The 19,489-nt window shown below is 44.8% G+C and overlaps 1 protein-coding gene across 4 annotated transcripts in view; it reads right to left on the minus strand.

Moving 5' to 3' along the window:
• SYT16 (synaptotagmin 16) overlaps positions 1 to 16,382 on the minus strand; it is a 107,157-nt gene extending 90,775 nt beyond the window's left edge. For 2 of the 4 annotated variants that reach the window (XM_038139086.1, XM_038139082.1), the window contains exon 1: positions 16,209 to 16,382. The gene's annotated coding sequence lies outside the window, so the exon portion shown is untranslated. Of the gene's footprint in view, positions 1 to 9,210; positions 9,363 to 15,823; positions 15,886 to 16,208 lie in introns of those variants that run through there. The other 2 variants (XM_038139081.1, XM_038139088.1) reach the window with 2 other exon arrangements.
• Positions 16,383 to 19,489: the final 3,107 nt, after the last annotated feature.

The following is a 19,489-nucleotide window of genomic DNA, read 5'->3' on the forward strand; positions in this document are numbered from 1 at the left end:
TTATCCACTTCTGAACACCTGGAGCATCAGGCAGGCAAAGGAATTGTGTGAGAACACCAAGCAGAAAAGATGTCCCTTATCTTAAAGGAGCTGCACACAAAAGAAATGCTAATGACAAGAACTTGTAGCACATCAATTCGATGGCATTAAGCCCTTTGGCTATCTTCCTTCTCCAAAAAAATCAAAGCAGTCTTAAATAATAACAGTATGAAATTAAGCTGATTTCTTGCTCTTTAATCTAAATGAAGACAGCACACATGGCTTAGTTTTAAATCATAGAGGAAACAACAAGCTTCATTCAGAAGGAGACTGTGTAGACAGGAATTTGGCATCATTCTGTTAATCTGCTTTACAGTCATACCTTATTTAATTAGGAAACACATAGGGAAATTAATTGGTACAAACATAAATTAGCAGTAATCTCTACTACAGTAATAGCTATGCAGCATTCATCAGGCAGCAGACAGTCTGATTCACAAAGTGTTACCAACAGGTCTCCTACTTGAAAATTCTACATTTTGGCATCTGAAAAACCAGGGTGGTCTGACAGGCAGCTTGTTCAATTCACCTGGACAAAGACCACCAGCAGCTGCTTTTCCAAAAACCATAGAGAAGGTGGATAGGTGCTGCTGAAAAAGAGAATTAAATCACAGTAGAACTGTGGCACTTGTAGGTCTCATGTACCTTCTCTTTAAAGGCAGAGCTGAAGAAAATAAAGAAAGCAGATAGAAGGGAGAGAGGAAACACTGCTGCCTTTTTTTTTTTTTTTTAAGGGATTCTTCTGGAAGGATACATAAACAATTTTCCATCCCTCTGATTCTAATGGGAGCATCTTATTTTTCACCTCAGTTACGTAAAGTCCTCGCTGCTATCCACAGCCCCTCCTTTCCTCTCATCATCTCTGATTTGCACAGATGAACAAGATGTACTCTACTTAGAAAACAAACAAATACGTATTTCAGAAGTAGCAGTTACCTAATGCTGAGCCCACACACAGATCCTTTGCATTCACCCAGAGGAACTGCCTGGGATAATCTCCTCTCTCCTGCTGTGAAAAGCAGTGAGTTTAATTTGGGAGGAGTATTGCTGCCTTGAAAGTTGATAGAAATCCTTCATGTGCTGCCTTACAGAGGGCTGCTGGTGGCACAGTCTTGGCTCAAACATCTCTCTGCAGGATTTCAGCCCTGATTCCTCCATGCCCAGCCCTGAAAGACCCCCATCCACATGGGCAGCACAATCCACACAGTCTGGAGACATGCACTCTCTCACAGAGCAAAAATCCATGCCAAGTGCTCATTAAAAAATCAGCCAGCCATATATAAGCTGTTTATGGGGTAGCAAGGAGCTACTGACCCCTTCTGACAGCAGGAGCAGGCTCCAGGCTGTGGCTCCACATCCCGAGGAGCAGGCTGACACCCTCAATCAGCACCCTGACATTCTGGATGCTGCCCTGGGATATTATCAGCAGGCAGGTGTGTGTGGCACATCTGAGCTCCCACCTGAAGTGAATTCAAAACATTCCAACACAAGGAAATGTTGCTTCAAGCTGTGCTCTGCTGACACAATGATTTATTGATTTGTATCTCTAGAAGGGAAACAGGAGCACATCCAGTCAAAAGATGTGTTGCATTATAAGGCTGTGCTGGAGAAGGGGAAAGACAATGTGAAAACGAATGTGAAAACAATGTGAAAATGTGAAACAATGTGAAAACAATGTGAAAACGAATAGTTCTTATGTGGACTCTGCTAGGTGCACAGGAGGGATGAGCTTTGGTTTGTTTGTTTCCTTAAATTGTACACAAATATTGTACTTTTTTTTTTTTTTAAGAGATTAAAACCTAGTAGTACATCTAGTCTAATGTTCAAAGCTCCTCTAAAAAGAGGGCTAAGTCTTCTTGGTGCAAAGAAAAATTTTATCAATCAAATAAATATTTCTCCCTGTGAAATAACAAAAACTACTGCTTAATTCTATCTTCTTTTTATCTATTTTCAGCAATCATCCTGCAGAGTAAGATTCCTATGAACGAATCCTGGAGGCACTCCCATCACGGGGATGCTGCACTGCCCTCTAGAGCCTGTCTCACTTTCTCATTCCAGCATCAAGGCAAAAATTCTTACAAAGTCGGCTCTAAAGACACCACAGAGGGGAGTGCTGTCTACCAGATATGAGGCACGGCCAAAAATTAGGACAAGAATTCAGATTCAAACTCTTCAGGTGGTTGTCAGTGTATTTTGGACAATATTTCACCTGCCCCTGCCTCTATTGACAAAGGCACATCTATGAAATAAGAGATGGCCTTTTAGGAAGGACTTTCAATATCAAATAAAAAATTGATAATAAGTTAAAAACCCCAAATATTCTAACAAAGAAAAAATGAATATTGTCTTTTTAATGACTTGCTCCTTTCCTCAAAGCCACAACCATTCCTGTAACTTAGATCACGGGATGAGGAATCTGCCTGGCCCTTTCAGGATGGAAAATTGCTATACTCAGACCTGCTGCATCCACATTCTGTGCAGTGCTAGAGAAAGATGGATATTGCTCCTGTGAGTGCTTTGATTTGATTTAAAATTAGTTTTAGTTCCTTTCTCTCAGATTCATAATTAAGGATCCTCAATACAGCTCACTACCATACCTACATACCTTCAAGCAGCTGAATGTAATAATTTTTTCTATTCATAATCCAGCAAGGAGAGGATAAAACACACCTTAACCCCGACATATCAAGCTACATCAAATGTTTCTGTCAATATCACATCCTAACAGCCACATGGACACATTTGCATCACCCTTGTAACAGGAGGTGGGCTAGTACCTCATCCTTCTCCTCTGGCACTGGCAGAGCATCTTCTACACATCATTCCAGCCCTCCTGCTTCTCACCCACAGGTGATGTCTGCCTTGATGTCCTGAAAGACACAATTTTGCCCACAAAAAAGGTATTGGTTTCTCTGGGTCTGGATTGAAGGCACTCGTGATGGTAATTCATGTTTGGACTCAAGTGTTTATTATTTCTTATCAGTGAAACAGCCTCACAACCATGAGTTCTGCAGCTTTTCATTGGCAAGGCACAAAATGGCTAACAATCTCTTGTTACTAGGTCTATTAAGACTAAACTATCCAATTAAGAACTGGCACCTTGATTATTTTCCCTTTTAACCCAATAACTGATCCTTGGAAGCCTGCAATGTGGACTTTTCTGTCCAAATACAAAACATCACCCAAACCCATGAAGAAGAAGGAAGAAGAAGGTAAAGAAGAACAACCTGCCTCCACCCTGAAACCTCCATCTTGCTTCATATTTATTTCTATATTCTAAAATCCCAAACTCTAAGTTTTCCACCCTATGATACTACACACTTCTTACCAACTACACACTCATAACTCATAATCTCAGTGCTATCAATCAATTTTGGAAGCCTGTTCCATGACCTCAGGTCAAATTCAGTGTTCTCTTGTGGGTCTGTGCCTTTAAGCACAGAAAGTTTAAAATTCTCAGCATCCAGGAGTCCAACAAAAAGGGGATGAAATAAGGACAGGACCTGTTTGGTTTGGTTTGTCACTGCCCACATCAAACTGCACGAATGCTGTGGGAGATGATTCATTTCAAGCACGTAACAGGACATGTCTGAAGGGACACAGACACACAAAGTGCCCTTCAAAGCGCACAGAGACGTGGCTGAGCCACCCTCCTGCTGCCCACTGACCTTTGCAGCACCACAGCAGCAGCACTGGGGTCAGGTCTGGAGAAGGAAGGCTCTGCTTTGTGAGCCACACAGGAAAAGGGAGCAGGAATAAGGAGCACTGGGGGAAAAGCAAAAAAATATTTTAAAATGACTGCCCAGTTGCTAAAAGGCATGCTGGCAATTACAAAACCAGGACTGTTGGGATGCTCTCAAAGGGGTTTGAGTTTATATTCAGACTTACACAGCCACAGGAAATGAAAAATCTCTAGAAGATGGTCCTGGACACCGCCCAGACCAAGTGTTGGATTACAGTGGGAACATCAAGGACTGCATTTTGTGCATGCCATTTCTAGTCACAGAGGAAAGGAGAACAAGACACATCTCTTAAGAGTTTTTCTGGCTACATCCCAGCATCTGGAAGAGAACTGAGGTCTCAGAGAGGCATCACAATTCCTTAGTCTCCAGCAAGCATCATAAAATAGTCAAGAAGTCAGAGATTTCTGGTTATTCTCTGAAGTTTACCTGTTTTGCTGAGCTCCACATTATCTCTGCTGTACCCTGTCCCACCAAGATTGAGCTTTCATGGAAATTGCAGCACATTAAACTCACTCCATGGCCCAGATAAAGCACCTTGAGTGACACTGAGCCTGCTCAGGAGATCCTCTATCTCCTTTTGTATTAAAGTCAGAAAAGATCACCTGTCTGCTAAAACACACACTCTCCTGGATGTCACAAACATGGCTCTGAAGTCTTCAGCTTATCAAGGCTCAGTGTAACCAAATCCCTGCTCCCTCTCATGACACAGGGACTTCCCAAAGGCAAACTTACTCTGCAGCTTACTCTCTCTGCCCCTCTCCTCCAGACTGGGTCCCCAGGAGCACCCTTAGCTGTCTCTTGGTTTGGGTCTGAGCTTGGCTCGTTCAGAGGCCTCTCAGGTGGAAATTGGAAGGAGTTTTCTCTTGGCAAAGACCTCACTCTGAGGAGCAAGATGTGAGTGGACAAATGTGTCCTCATGTTTTAAATGCTTCCCAGTCCTCCTGAAAGTGTTACATCCCTTTGGCTTATCCATCTTCACCTGCACTCCCTTCCCTGCTACTCTGTCCTCAGAGATGTGCTGCAGTCTCTATCCAAGACAAAGTTGGAAAGCTTTTAAGTTGGCCAAATGTACATCACACTGAGTCACACTCAATTAACCTAATCAAGTATTTCTCTAATCAAAACATACGTTTCTGGGCTGGCAGTTTCTGACTCAACCACAATTCATTCAGTCTTAAGGAAAAATCATTAGAAAAACCATCTGTTCTCTTTAAATAGAGGAGCTATTTTTGTGCTCATAATGAGCCCAAGTAATTATAAAACAAGTGGAGTAGGTTTCAAAAAGAAAAATAAAAAGAGAGGGTAAGACAGCTGCTACCTTGTGACTATCATGGTGCTAACACATTTCCAGCCATATGAAGTTCAGGCCTTACACTCCTCACCTTATTATGCAACATGTGACCCATTGTCATCCCATTAGCACAGTAAATGCTACAGGGAGGCACTGGGGGCAGAGTGCAGAAGAGTGAGATTTGGTGAATGAATATTTACATACTAGAACTGAACAGCAGCAGAATCCCAAAGCTGAAGTTCTCAGAAAAGGGTTGGCTCTCAAAGGAAATCAGTGACAAGGTCCCACGCAACTGCTATTTTTATGTGCCAAATTCAAGACTTCATTCCTCAGAACCATCAGTCAGTTGACACCTAATCCTAGGGGATCTGACATTTTTTGCATTAAAATTCCCTGGGCACCCACCTGCTCACAGAAACCATGACAGCATGAACCAAAACAGCAGCACTCTTTGATACCTAATCCTCCCCATAACCCATAGTACAGAAACTTCTGCCTACGTTTCCTGCTGAGATCATCCATTACTAAAGAGACGAAGCACCATGTGAGATCATGTGGGCAGCACTTTTCCTTTCCAGCATGGCTACAAGGTGGGCCAGTGTGGCATTCACATTCTCTGAAAAAATTCCTTCGTCCAGGATTTTTCTCCTGGGAAGCTGAGAGGCCTCAGAGAAAAAGGAAAACACTTCTTATCTCATTTGCTTCTCCTGTGTTTTGCTGATGTAGAATGTGTTTGGAGATTGTTTACCCACAGGTGATTGTTTCCTTGGATTCTGCTGTGAGTTGTTTTGATTCTTTGGCCAGTCAGGGCCAAGCTGTGTCGGGACTCTGGAAAGAGTCACGAGTTTTCATTATTATCTTTTTAGCATTTAGTAAGTATCCTTTCTGTATTCTTTAATATAGTTAGTATAATATTCTTTAATATAATATTGTATTATAAAGTAATAAATTAGCCTTTGAGAACATGGAGTCAGATGCATCACTCCTGCCTTCGTAGGGACATTTCCCAGCAAATATAACAGGCCAGCCCAGAGGGGAAGTCCTGGCTTTGCCTAGGAGGATCTGAACCCCCACATTGCTCACTACCCTGGCCTGTGGGACCCTCCTGAAGAATTATCTCTCAGTACACCCTGCTGGATCTGCTCCTTTTAAATGTCCAGTGGACCAAAGGGAAAGGCCAGAGGAGCACAAGCCCATTGTGAAATCCATTGTGAGAAAGTCTCCTGACCCAAGGCAATCTTGACTATTTGCTCATGCTCCAGTGGTTGCTGCTGCCAAGCACAGAGAACCTGAGCAGCAGCTCAGGAGTCTGAAGCTCCACTTTCCAGCCCAAGAAAGGAGCACATTCTCCCTCTGTGCTGCTCTGCCTCCCACATTGATTGACTTAGAGCAATCCACACAGGCTGCAGGGCTTCCCATGGAGACACCTGACAGGTTACTGGATCTCTGTGACTGTTCTGCTTCCAGTCTGACAGAAGCTCCTCGTGGACCTCTCTGCAGTGCCTGGGAAGGAAATCTTCCCTCAGGGTCCCCAGCTCTTGAGTGAGTAAGCCAAGCACCACTCCCAGTTTTCCATCGCCCTGGAGGGAGATAGGGGAAGTGAAGTGGGTAAAGAACTGAACCAAAAAAGCAAGGAAGCAATGGGAAGGCAAATGGGGAGAAGAGCAACTCTGGGGATCTGTCCTTGTGCCTTCAGCAGGCAAATAAATGACTGCATAGTCATTGCTGTGGAAGCACTGAAAACAAATGTTCCCACTAGAATTATTCCCCCTACTTTTCCTTTAAAAGGAGGACCTGCAGCTCTGTTCCCAGAGTTGCAAGCACATTTAAGTTATTTGGTGTTTTTCTTGACTCTGTAACACTTGGACCCAAGTCAGCACAAAAGAGAAGGTCAGCTTTGTTTTATACTTCTGTTTCTAGCTCGTGTTTTTGCAGGAGAAATATCTGGAAACCAGAGGTAAACAGAGTTAAGGTCAGATTCAGTCATGGTGTGTATACTTTTTGAGACTTAAAACCAGTGATTTTTCCAACAGTAGCTTACAGGGTTGGGAGGCCAAGGCCGAGGAGCAAGTGGTAACACTGTCACCTGGACATCTTCACAGAGCCTGAAGGATGTAATTCTTGATAGGACAAGGAGTAATGGCTTCAAACTGGAAGAGAGTAGGTTTAGATTAGATATTAAGAAGAAATACTTGGCACTGAGGTTGCTGAGGCCCTGGCACAGGTTGTTCAGAGAAGCTGTGGCTGCCCCACCCGTAGAAATGTTCCAGGCCAGGTTGGACGGGGTTTGGAACAACTTGGCCTGGTGGAAGGGGATGGCAGGGGAGTTGGAACAAGATGATCTTTAAGGTCTCTTCCAACACAAGCCATTCTGTGACTCAGACATACCTAAACTAATTTTCAGAGTGGCAAGGAACAGCACATCCCCTGCCCCCTCTGCCCAGCTCAACCTTCACAGCACACACTCCAGTGATAAAGAGGAAATCCATGAGCAGCACCAAAGTAGGATGCGTTGAGTTGTACCAGCATAGACAGTACAGTCTGAGGGCTCCTCCTGCAGGTATAACTTTCCATTTGTCTTTACTAAATTACAGCTCTCTGGTGGTTTTGTCACTGTCCCAGATTGCAAGGCAGGATGTATTCTATTTGCCATCTGTATGGCAGTTGTCTTCTGTTCATTGGGCAGTTTTCCTTATCTCTTCCACAACCACTCCTCCCTCTGGGGAGACATCTGCTAACAGGCCACTGAATGTCACTGCATGGCTGATAAGAACTACAGCATCCCACTGGGAGATGCTCCGCCCAGAGGGAGGAGACAAGCATTCCTACCTGGATATAATCTGGAGATTTTGAAATACCAGCACAGCTTCTCCACTGGATTTCCCAGAGGAACAGCTGCCTCTTGCACTGGATCTTCAGAGGAAGACTACACCCTTTTCTACGGGATCCCTGCTCCAACAGGGATCCATCTGACACTCAGGAGGACTGCAGCCACATTTCCAATTGGTCTGCTACCAACATCCTGACCCACAGGGTGTCAGGTTGTGTTCTGACTCTGTCAGTGTTGTTTTAGTTTACTGCATTGTTTATTTTATCCTTTTATTTTCTTCCCTATTAAAGAACTGTTATTTCCTGCTCCCATATTTTTTGCCTGAGAGCCCCTTAATTTCAAATTTATAGCAATTCAGAGGAAGGGGAGGCTCCTGCCTTCCTTAGCCTGTCTTTCCAAACCAAGACAGTCATTTTGGACAGATCAGGTCATGTGGCCTGGGTTGCTGGGTAATGAAAAAGGTGAGGTTGCCAGTATTTGGGCTGAAATGGCTCAGGTACCCTCAAGACCCTGTAACTGGGTGGTGGGATTACTATTTTCCACCCATGAAGTGTCCCTTACATATGTATAAATATGTAATTAATGCACATTTAGGTGCACATCACATGGTTCAGTCCATGACAACATTGGCATGCGGCTCCTGGAGCCAGGCAGGACAACCACTCTGATACACAGCAGGAACAGCACAGACAGAAAAACCCGCAGATTGTCAGATCCCTCACTGTAAACTGCCTCAAAAAACACAGCAGAACTTCCCGATGCAAATCATGGCGACAGAAATACACCCTCATTTGTTTACGGGCTGTCTTCCAACTTCAGCATGAAATGCATTCTGCTTTCACTGAGAAGTCTGTGGCACAATAATCATATAAAATCCAAGTTAAGCTGAGGAAAAAATTATTTATGTTATACTGAAATTCAGGGAGCAAACCAAGTCATTCAAACTGCAGAACAGAACCCAAAGCACTGCTGCAAAATGCTATGAGCACTTGTACATCTCATCTCTTACAGCTTCAGTAAAAACTCAGCAAGCATTTACTCTGAAGTACAGCAACAGAACATCCTGGATTCATTTTTCAGCAGGGCTCCCAGCACTGCTGTATCCCCCACATGATGACCAATAAATATAATTGCAGTGTTGATGCTCTAGAAATTTTGAAGTCATTTTTGCACCCAGAAAATTAAATAATTTGTAATTCTATGCATGTTCCATGGAGCATGCACATCTTTTTAAGACTTTAAAGGCAAGTATCACAACCTCACCAACTAAAATCTACACCTCCATCAAACAATAATAGGTATTTTACCTAAATGTGTAGGTCTGAAGTTAATCATGAGGCAAAAATATCAGCTGCTACAGCAAAAAATACCTTCTAGTCCTTGTGGCAATGAAAAAAAAAAAACAACCTTCTTTCCTTCTATATGCTCCTCTGGAGAGAAACTCTGAAGATTTCAAGTGCTGCAAAACAAGAAAGAGGACAAAACCCACCCACATATGAAGCATTTTCTGTGATTTCTATGGTGATTGTGTTGTTCTTCAGGATTGACTCAAAGTTTTTAAGCACAAAGCATAACCAAGGCATCTTATGCAAAATGGATTTCAGACAACAAACCTTTTAAAGTATTTTCAACAAAAGTTATTGATGGAAAATGTTAGTTGCAAAGAGCCACTAGGAAACAAGAGACAAGAAATACCCACTCTAGAACAGTGCTTCATGCCCCCCTACCATTGTCTGATAAATACATAACAAATTCTTTTCTGCAGACAACCACCTCAAGATTCCAATAATTGCCTTTAAACAGTGGCCCGAATTTTTATCTTGAGATCAAATTCACATTACCAGCAGGAATCAGCATTGTGTAGGTGCCTTCTCTTTGTAGAATCCCTCTCCCCACTCTGGTAGAAATAATGCTTAGGAACAGAGAAAGTACCTAACCAAAGAGCAATAAATTCTTTTAGAAAGCTCTCTTCTTTCAATTGCAGTGACACCAAAAGGACCTGAGTAGACCTTTGTTAAAATTACTGGGTTTTTGTTCAGCTACCAAACATTTTTGTTCCAACTGTGCAAGCCCTTGGTTGTCAGGATGATGTGATGGGAAACATTTGGGGGAATTTTTTTTTAAATTTATGTACATTATCTGAATATGCTCCCTAAACACTTCTGAGATATAAACCACATTTTGATTTTCCACATTTTTTATAAGAACTGCTTAAGTGTTTGAAAACTCTGGTTTTGACCCAAAATAAGTAGTTCTGGCATCTGAAAACCTGTGGTTTTTTTAGAATAACAACCATCTTAAAAACACACCTGCCAGCTGTAGGAGTAAGCACTGTCTGCAAGTTCCCAGATGATTTCAAACACCATCAAAGCCAATGAGGGCTAATTAGGACTGACTCCCTGCTCCTTGAAGGCATTCAGTGTCCTATGCATTTGAGTCACTAAATAATAGTAATAATAATAATAATAATAATAATAATAATAATAATAATAATAATAATAATAATAACCAGAGAAACAGCACAGGCAAACAGGGAGGGGATGCAAAACCCCCAGAGTCTCAAAGCCAGCATCAGAGCAAGGTTTGGTCCAGTGAAGGGGTCCTTGCCCATGGCAGAGGAGTTGCAATTAAATGATCTTTAAGGCCCCTTCCAACCCAAACCAGTGCAGGACTCTGTGGCAGAATCCCAACACAAGTCGCAGCTATGCAAGGGACAGAGACAGACACAAAAGGTACTTGTGGAACAGAGGGGTCAGAATGGCATGAGGTGCCCTAAGAAAGAAAACAAACCAGCCCAGCCCAGCCCATCCCATCCCATCCCTGCCCTTGCCCAGTGCCACTCAGGGGCCCTGCACTGCTCATTTCACCAGGGAGCACCACACTGGTGATCCAAGCCAGAAATGGGGACAGTGTTAATGAAGAGATGCCACCCAGCTGCTCCACACAGACATGCAGTGCAGCTGTGATCCCAAGCAGAGGGATCACAAGTGTAATTCTGTGGGTTTTTGTGCAGGGTGGGCAGGACCCTCCCAGAACCCCTTCCTTGGCTAACTCTGTCCTCCTCAACCTGTCAGCTAACGCAATCAGAGACTTTGTTCGAGGTCATACCTCCTCTTGGCACTGCTCTTCTCAGGACTAAACATATGGCATCTTGTCCCCCTCATACCACTGAGAAGGCTGCCACAAGGTCACTTTTCCTTGCTTTAACCAAGTCCTGCAGCTGCTGATGGATAATTTTGGCAATTTTAACTGACTGTTTACCCACCCATTCAACCCTCCAACACAAAGGCAATCTATCAGGAACATAAAAAGGAAGGTACCCAAGAAGTTCATTCCAGACAGCACAGATAACTTTAATCAATCAACCCCTGATTGATTAAAGCATGCCTAATTGGATTTGGTTACAGCCACTGTCACAGGCTGAGTGTGTCTGTATCTGGTTGATAACCATGTTCTCCTCTGACTGGGAAATCTTCTCCATAAACTACACACAGAACACTCTGTGCAAAGTCAGAGTGCCTAATAACAACCAAGCACACCAGTCTGTAGAGGCAGTGGCTTGCCAGCTCTGAGACAGCTTAGACTCAGCCCTTGCTGAATAATTGATCAAACTTTCTGTGTGCAGAGCCAGAGCCATCAACAACAGAGCACACAAAGGGGACATGAGCACAAAGTCTCCTTAGTGACTACTCAACCCCACCAGTCATGACATCAACCTACCTAAGGCACATCTGAGGCTGCTTTTCAAAACAAAGCTGCCTGGTGTTGCTAGAAGTGTCCCCTGATAATTGTGACTGCTCCTCTTTTTTTAAGAGATGTCTCCAGAGCTGAGCAGCACCATGGAGGGACGTACCCAGATGGAACTCACTTGTTCCCCACGTGCACAGGAAGAACAAGAACGCTCCAAGAAGGCAAATAAATATCCCAGACTGCTGCAGATGGCTCCCTGAGGAGGGGCTGGCATCATTGCTTGGAGCAAAGGCAAGGCTCAGTGCTGCACTTCCCAAAACCTGACGCAGCTGGAAGCGCTCTGGCTGCCACAGTGCTTCCAGCACATCCTCAGCCACACCACAGCCTCAACACTCCTCCATAATCACCCCTCTGCACTCAACAGGACCCATTTCATGGTGGCATAAGCATATTAAACCAGTGCTACAGCCCTCAGTAACAAGGCTAAGGGGATGCATTCAGCCTAAGGCGCCCTGCAACCTCAAAAGTATTTGGTTTAGTATGGAGGGGCTTGATAGTTGGTTTGGAAGTAAAGTTGAGTTGATAGAAGAAATAATAATTGATGATTTTTGAGTGTATTTATAGTAAGGAAGAAGACAAGGCTGTTAGTATCAGGAACAGATTAGAAAAGATACATGAAAATTTTTGTAAGCTAGACTACATACATAAGTAAATATATGAGGTATACATACCTCATTAAATTTCTATAAAACTTTTACCAATTACATTAACACTAATTACTTTACACCAACGAATATAATAAGTTATTGTGATGTAGTTAATGACTAAAGATCACACTTTGTTAAGAGTATATAAACTAAAGAACAAGCAAAATAAAAACTTTTTCTTCTTAAAACCTAATCACGTATATATATGTCACATTCAACACAACAGTAACAGCTTGGTAACTCACTTTTGTCTTCAAACATCTAAAAATGTTATTATAAGCCTGGCTGTAAGATTCACAAGCCCAGCAGCCCTCTGGCTTTTGAATGCTCCCTGCACCTTTCTAACTGCAGCCCAGTTCTTCAGTGAAGGCCTCTCCATCCTCTCCTCCAAGACATATAAAGGTGCCTATCTTTGTGAAAAACCCACTCTCCTCAGAGGCAGCATCCCCGGAGGATATCCCCCCACCACCCCTTGGATCAAAACAGGAAGGAAACAGATTGTAAATATCCTCCAGTTTACTTTGAAGTCTGACTATGTACCTCAGTGTTCTCTCACAGGGACAGGTGCATAGGCACAAATGCAGGCTCTTTGTGGAAGTACCCGTGTTTCATATGTTTGGAAAAGAACACACAAGTGCAGTCAATATTTTCCACAAAGCAGACATTTCTTAAGACTTGCTTTCAACACAGCCAGATGTGATGCAGGTCTATTATTAGCAAGAATTTAGGCAATGTTACATCAAAATGAAACAAGAATTAAAACCAAAACCAAGATACAGTGACATGAGCTTTCAAATGGAAGTCAATATACTTCCAGTATTTAGAAACTACTCTGAGGAGTCACATGTATGTTTCTTCTTTTATATATATTCTCTTGGGAGATCTTTGATTTTAAAATATATAGAATAGTCTTACTATTATAAGGATACCATCAAACCATGAAATCATTTAGGCTGGAAAAGACCTCTAAGATCACCAAGCCAAACCAGCACTGCCAAGCTCACCACTAAACCATGTCCCCAAGTGCCACATCGACACTTCCTTTAAATCCCTCCAGGGATGCTAACTCCACCACTGCCCTGGGCAGCCTGTTCTGATGCTTGACAACCTTCTCCACTTTTTTTTTTTTTTTTTTCCTAATATCCAATCTAAACCTCTCCTAGCACAGCTTGAGGCCATTTCCTCTTGTCCATTGCTTGTTCCTCACAGAGCCTGATCCCCACCTGGCTCCACTCTCCTGTCAGGGAGCTGTAGAGAGTGAGAAGGTCCCCCCTGAGCCTCCTTTTCTCCAGGCTGAGCCCACCCACTTCTCTCAGCTGCTCCTTATCAGATTTGTCCTCCAGACCCTTTCCCAGCTCCATTCCCTTCTCTGCACATGCTCCAGCCCCTCAAGGTCTTTCTTGACATGAGAGGCCCAAAACTGAGCTCAGGATTCGAGGTGCAGCCTCACCAGTGAGAGTACAGAGGGACAATCACTGCTGTGGTCTGGCTGGCCACACTATTCCTGGCACAGCCCAGGGTGCCATTGGCCTTCTTGCCCCCCTGGGCACACCTGGCTCATGTTCACTGCTGCCAACACCCCCAGGTCCTTTTTCTGCAGGCAGCTTTCCAGCCACTCTGCCCCCAGCCTGTGGTGGCACATGGGTTCTTGTGATCCAAGTGTAGGACCTGGCACTTCACCTTGTGTTCTCATAAAATTGGGCTTGGTCCATCAATCCAGCCTTCTGCATCCCTCTGCAGAGCCTTCCTTCCCTCCAGCAGATCAACACTCCCACCCTACTTGAGGCTGTCACCAACACACTCCATCCCTTCATCCAGATCATCAATAAAGGGCTAAACAGCACTGGCTCCCACACCTTTAATTAAAACCATTAGAAACGCAGTCAAATGATCCACAGTTCTGTTTGGCACTGACCTGAACTGTGTCCAAGCTAAACTCTTTTCCAATTGAGCTGAAGCCATAGTTACTGGAAACCAAACTTCCCTCACTTCTGATCCTTGAGCCAGCAGGAACAATGAATTATTCAGCAATTAAACCAGAGCAGACAGCTGTAAAATGGATCACCTCAAGTCATCACTGTCACCTCTTCTGGCAGCCCAGAATCACAGAGGAAGAGAGACTTTCTGGCTCTTTCTGCCTTTCTCAGAGCAACAACTCTGACACAAGGACAGAAGTGGACACTGCCTGAGTTCTCAGGATGTCCTTGCTCTCCTTCCAAAGCTCCCCAGACAAGACAATCCCTGGCCCTGCTGATGGTGCCACTGCTCCATGCAAGTACAGGAAAGGCTGGCGTCTGCTGAGGTTGGATGTAAAGCCAAACAGAACCATCCAGATTTACCCACTTCAATAAAAATCATAGTTTATATCTAAGTGGAATTTAATACAAGTACACCAAGTCCAAGGAGTGCCAATTTATTCATTTTAACTTCAGGCTTCCCTCCAGTCTTTTTCATTTCAGGTTATTATTTCTCAATCAAAACATTTAGCAATTTTCAAACAGATGAGGAGTCAACTGTCAGATGTGGATCCCTGCTGTAAAATCTAACTCACGGAAGGACAGATTCTGCAAGGTAAAAGTGTACTAATACTACTCTAAACAAACCAGGTTAGCTCCTGATTCTGCTAAGGCCACGCTGAAGCACCAAATGACTCCATGATGTGGAAAATCCACAACTCCACCCACCAGCCTGGGCCTTGCCTGAGATGACCCTTCCTTAGGGACACAGCCTTGGAAGAAAATGGGGAACAGCAAACACAAAGGAACATCACCAAATGGCAAAAGGGGGAGAGAAATTAACCTCCTGATTAAGTCAAATCTTTTTAATGAAAAGCTCAAGCCTAGGATTTTTTTTCCTGAGAGCTTATACACTGCTGTATGTCACCCTGGCATCTCTTAAAGGCTCACATGGTTATTTTTCCCAAAGCTGGCAAAAGGTGTAGCAAAATCAACCCAGCAATCCTCAGGAAGCATTGAAGTTGTCATTTTTATAGTAAATCTGGAGAAGACTGCCAGGACTGTGTCTAACAGCAACAGTTCAGGTTCAGCAACTCACCAGTGCTGTGATCTGAAATATTAAGGGAAATAAATACCTGGCAGCAGCACCACTGTCACAACCATGAGCTGAGCCAGGGTGGGTCAACAACACCATCAATCAAAACAACACCCTCATCACTCAAAAATCCTCCCTCAAATCATTTATATTATGCTGTGATAAGAAAACCCAACAACTCCCAGGCTCCCAGACACAGACAAGTCCCCCATGATTACAAGAACACCTGTTCTTCATCAATATCTCAAAAGCCGGCTTTCCTATTCCTTTATTCTCCCTAAAAATCGCGTCTGTGCACGAACAGGAACCCTTTCGGTGGGAAACACGCGGGCAGCACACCCCGCCACCGTTCCCTGCGAGACCTGCGGGCAGCGGCCGAGGGGCGCCGCCCGCAGCCGGCCCGGGGAGGGGGACAGCGACCCCCGAACCTCCTTCTCCCACCCCGCCGGGCCCCACGGCGGAGGGTCCTCACCGTCCCGGGGACAGGGCCACTGCAGCTGGGCCCGATTTCCCCCTCTGGGAACCGTCAGCATCCCTCAGTACCCCGCTTCCATCAGCATCCCGCATCCCGCAGCATCCCACTCCCTCTCTCGTCAGCATTCTGCTCCCCGCAGCATTCCGCTCCCCACAGCATCCCGCTCCCCACAGCATCCCGTTCCCTCTCCCGTCAGCATCCCGCTCCCCGCAGCATCCCGCTCCCCACAGCATCCCGCTCCCCGCAGCATCCCGCTCCCATCAGCATCCCGCTCCCATCAGCATTCCTCTCCCATCAGCATCCCTCTCCCCCAGCATCCCGCATCCCGGGCCAGAGGGGGGCGGCCGCCACCCCCTCCCGGGCGCCGCCCGCCCGCACTCACCGTCCGCGGCCATGGCCGGGCCCGGGCAGCCGCGCTGGCTGCGCGGAGCTGAGCGGAGCCCCGGGGGACGCGGCCGGCAGCGCGGAGGGTGCGCGCTGGCCCCGCTCGGTTCGTCCCCGCCCGGCGCGGGCAGCGGGGGGAGCCGGGCTCGGCCGCGGGTCCCGCGGGGCTGCGGGAGGGAGCAGCGCTGCCTCTGCCGGGGCGGCACCGCGGGCCGGGGCTCTGCCACATTTCACCCCAAAACGCGGCTTGGGGAGGGTGAGGGCTTGGCTGCGTCTTCCAAAATGCTGTACCGTGTGTATTCACGGGTCCTCGGGACTGGGCTGAGCGGTTGGTAGCACGTGTGAAATACAGCAGGCAGCCCCCACCCAGCGGGATGGACAGTGACAACTCGCAGCCCTGTGTCAGAATCTCCTGCTCAGCACGGTGCACCGAGCCTGTCTCTCGGATTTAATTGCTACCTCACTTTTCAAAACCTACAAAAAACTCCATTATAAGAAAAAAACCAAGTTACTCCCCATCTCCAACAGCCCTTAGCAGCGGAGGGTTATGTCCTCTTATGTCCCGCTTTATTTGCCGTATTTCCCAGATTTACATTGCTGTGAGTAAAGAGGAAGCAGTTTGGTGTCACAGAAAGCTCAAGCTGCTGAAAGGTAATGTTGCTTTGATGGTTTCTATTACAGCCAAACTGTGTCACAGCATAGAGATTGACCCAGGGGCTGTGAGGATGGTGAAAGGCCAAGAGGTGAAGCCATGCAAGAGCAGCTGGGGCCACTTGGTCTGCTCAGCTTGGAGGAGACTGAGGGGAGAGCGTATCACAGCCTACAACTTCCCCTTGAGGGGAAGGGAGGGGCAGACACGGTTTCTTCTCTGGTGCCCAGTGACAGGACCTGAGGGAATGACCTGAAGCTTTGTCAGGGGAGGTTTAGGTTGGATATCAGGAAAAGGCCCTTCCTCCAAAAGGTGCTCAGGCACTGAACAGGTTCCCCAGGGCACTGGTCACAGCACCAAGGCTGACAGAGTTCAGCATTCCACAAGGTTTTCAGGCACAGGGCGTGACTCCTGGGATGGCCCATGCTAGGCCAGGAGTTGGACTTTAATTTTTGTTGTAGGTCTCATCCATCTCAGGATCTTCTACCATTCCAAGTCCTAAGTGCTGGGAGAAAGACATAGCTTAGAACATTTTTCAATTCCTTGTAGCTGATGAAGTTCCAGGAGTCCCATTTCCAAATGTTGGGCTGCACATGGAGGAGGAAAATACTCCATTATCCGGCTTAATCATGTGCCCAGACTTGAGGACCAAGATGAAATTGGGCTGAGGAAGCCACTTGGCAAGCTTTGTAAAATCTAAATAGGCAACTCCAGATGCAGAATGAACTTCAAAATGAAACATTCCAGACAAGAAGGGATAAAGTATCAGTGTCATTTGAAGAAACCTGCAGGTCTCACATGATGAGAGCATACAAACACTCTGCATAGAGCCCTGTTACACAAGACATTTAAGTATAACACCAGAATAAGCCGTGAAGTATCTTTTAGTCCTTTAGGATCAGATCTACCTCTAGAATCCTACAGAAAAAAAAAAAAAAAAGAAAAAAAAAGGCAACAAAAAGAAAGCAGACAGCTTTTGATTTTAGTCTGAAAGAGTTTAGAATGAGTGGAACAGTCTCTCCAGCTTTGTAATGTGTCTTTATGCAAGTGGTGATTAATTAATTTTTCTCCTGTGCTCACTGCAGTAGAGATGTGCAATTGGTAGCAACAAAAATTCACAGAGAATTTAATTTAATTTCAGTTAACCATCTGGCCTTGTAACAAACACCAAAATCCCTTTTACTGTAGGATTCTGCAGTTATTTTAGAGGCGATACCTACATTGACACTAAGCTGCACACACAGAGATCTCCACTGTCACCCACGGCATCTGGAATTTTTTCACATCACTCCCATATTGCTATTTCAGTTTTAAGGCTGCAAAAACCTCCAGGTTGAGTACAGCTGCTTACAGGAGCATTCCTGAGCTGGTATTTGAGCTTAATTTGTCCAGTCTTTTGCACTTACTTTAATTAGATCTTGTTGGTTGCTTTAATAAGAAGAATAAAAAATATATTGAACACTTTCACTTACACAGTTTCCAGGTGTTCAAGACCGGACATTGTACTCAGGGCCATGCTCTGGTTGACAAGGTGGTGATCAGTCAAAAGTTGGACTCAGTGATGCCAGAGGTCTTTTCCAAGATAATGGATTCTGTGATTCTGTAAACTGATGTCACCTCGAGGTGTTTTAGGTGTATTTTGCTTTTCATCACCCACATTATCCTTGCAAACACTGAGCACTGGCCCCAGCCTCCACTAAGAGGATCTTTCTCCTTTGCCACAGAAATGGTGATTACTTTTGGATGAACAGTTGTGCAGCTACCTCAGAGAAGCTTCAGCCAAAACACATGTATTCAATTTATTTCTGAAAACTCTAACAACATCCAGGTACAGTCATATGGCCTCACTCCTATCCACCAGCACAGCTGGAAGTTAGGCTGGCATCACAGAGATTAAATTTCCTTGCAGACTTTAACCACTGCAGCAGCTGAGGCTACAACCAGGAAAGAATTTAGATCCCAGAAAGTCTACTACTACTATTACTATTTGGATTTCCAGAATTATTGTTGAAGGGTTTTTTTTGACAGCTGCTTGCTTCAATGAAGCATGAAGTCCCTCTCCTGTTTTTCAAAGCCTGTAATTGCCCATCAGACTGCAGCAAGGGATTTTTTCTTTTAAAGATCACACCAGCATTGTGAAACTCTGTTCACAGCTGCCTCTAAATTCTCAGGATTACTGTTTTGAAACATCACCATGCATATAGTCAGCAGTTCTAAGTTTATTCTTAATCATGACTTCCATTTTCCATCTATGTAATTTTACAAATTACAGAACATTTGTTTTTATGATTACAATATGAAAACAATTTCTAGTTGAATGCACCCCTCCTTGTGCCTAGCCAAGCCTTTGCAGGCTTTGTACATCATTTGCAGAGGAGTGCAGGGAGGACTCATGTCACCGAGTATCAAAAATGGTGACAAATTCCACCCCTTACTCAGCTCTTGGGATGGCTCAAAGGCATAAGGAAAGGCAAATTAGATGGTCATGTTATGAAAAAGTGCCCATGCAAGGAACAGTATCAAACATGTTCCTTTAACATGTGACTGAGCAAAAATAGTCTGATTAAGTTTCCTTTTGAGGTCTCTTCTGGTTTTTTTGTACCTGCCCATCAAAAAGTAGAAGAAATGCA

This window comes from Motacilla alba, chromosome 5, assembly GCF_015832195.1.
Source record: "Motacilla alba alba isolate MOTALB_02 chromosome 5, Motacilla_alba_V1.0_pri, whole genome shotgun sequence".
Taxonomy (NCBI): Eukaryota; Metazoa; Chordata; class Aves; order Passeriformes; family Motacillidae; genus Motacilla; species Motacilla alba.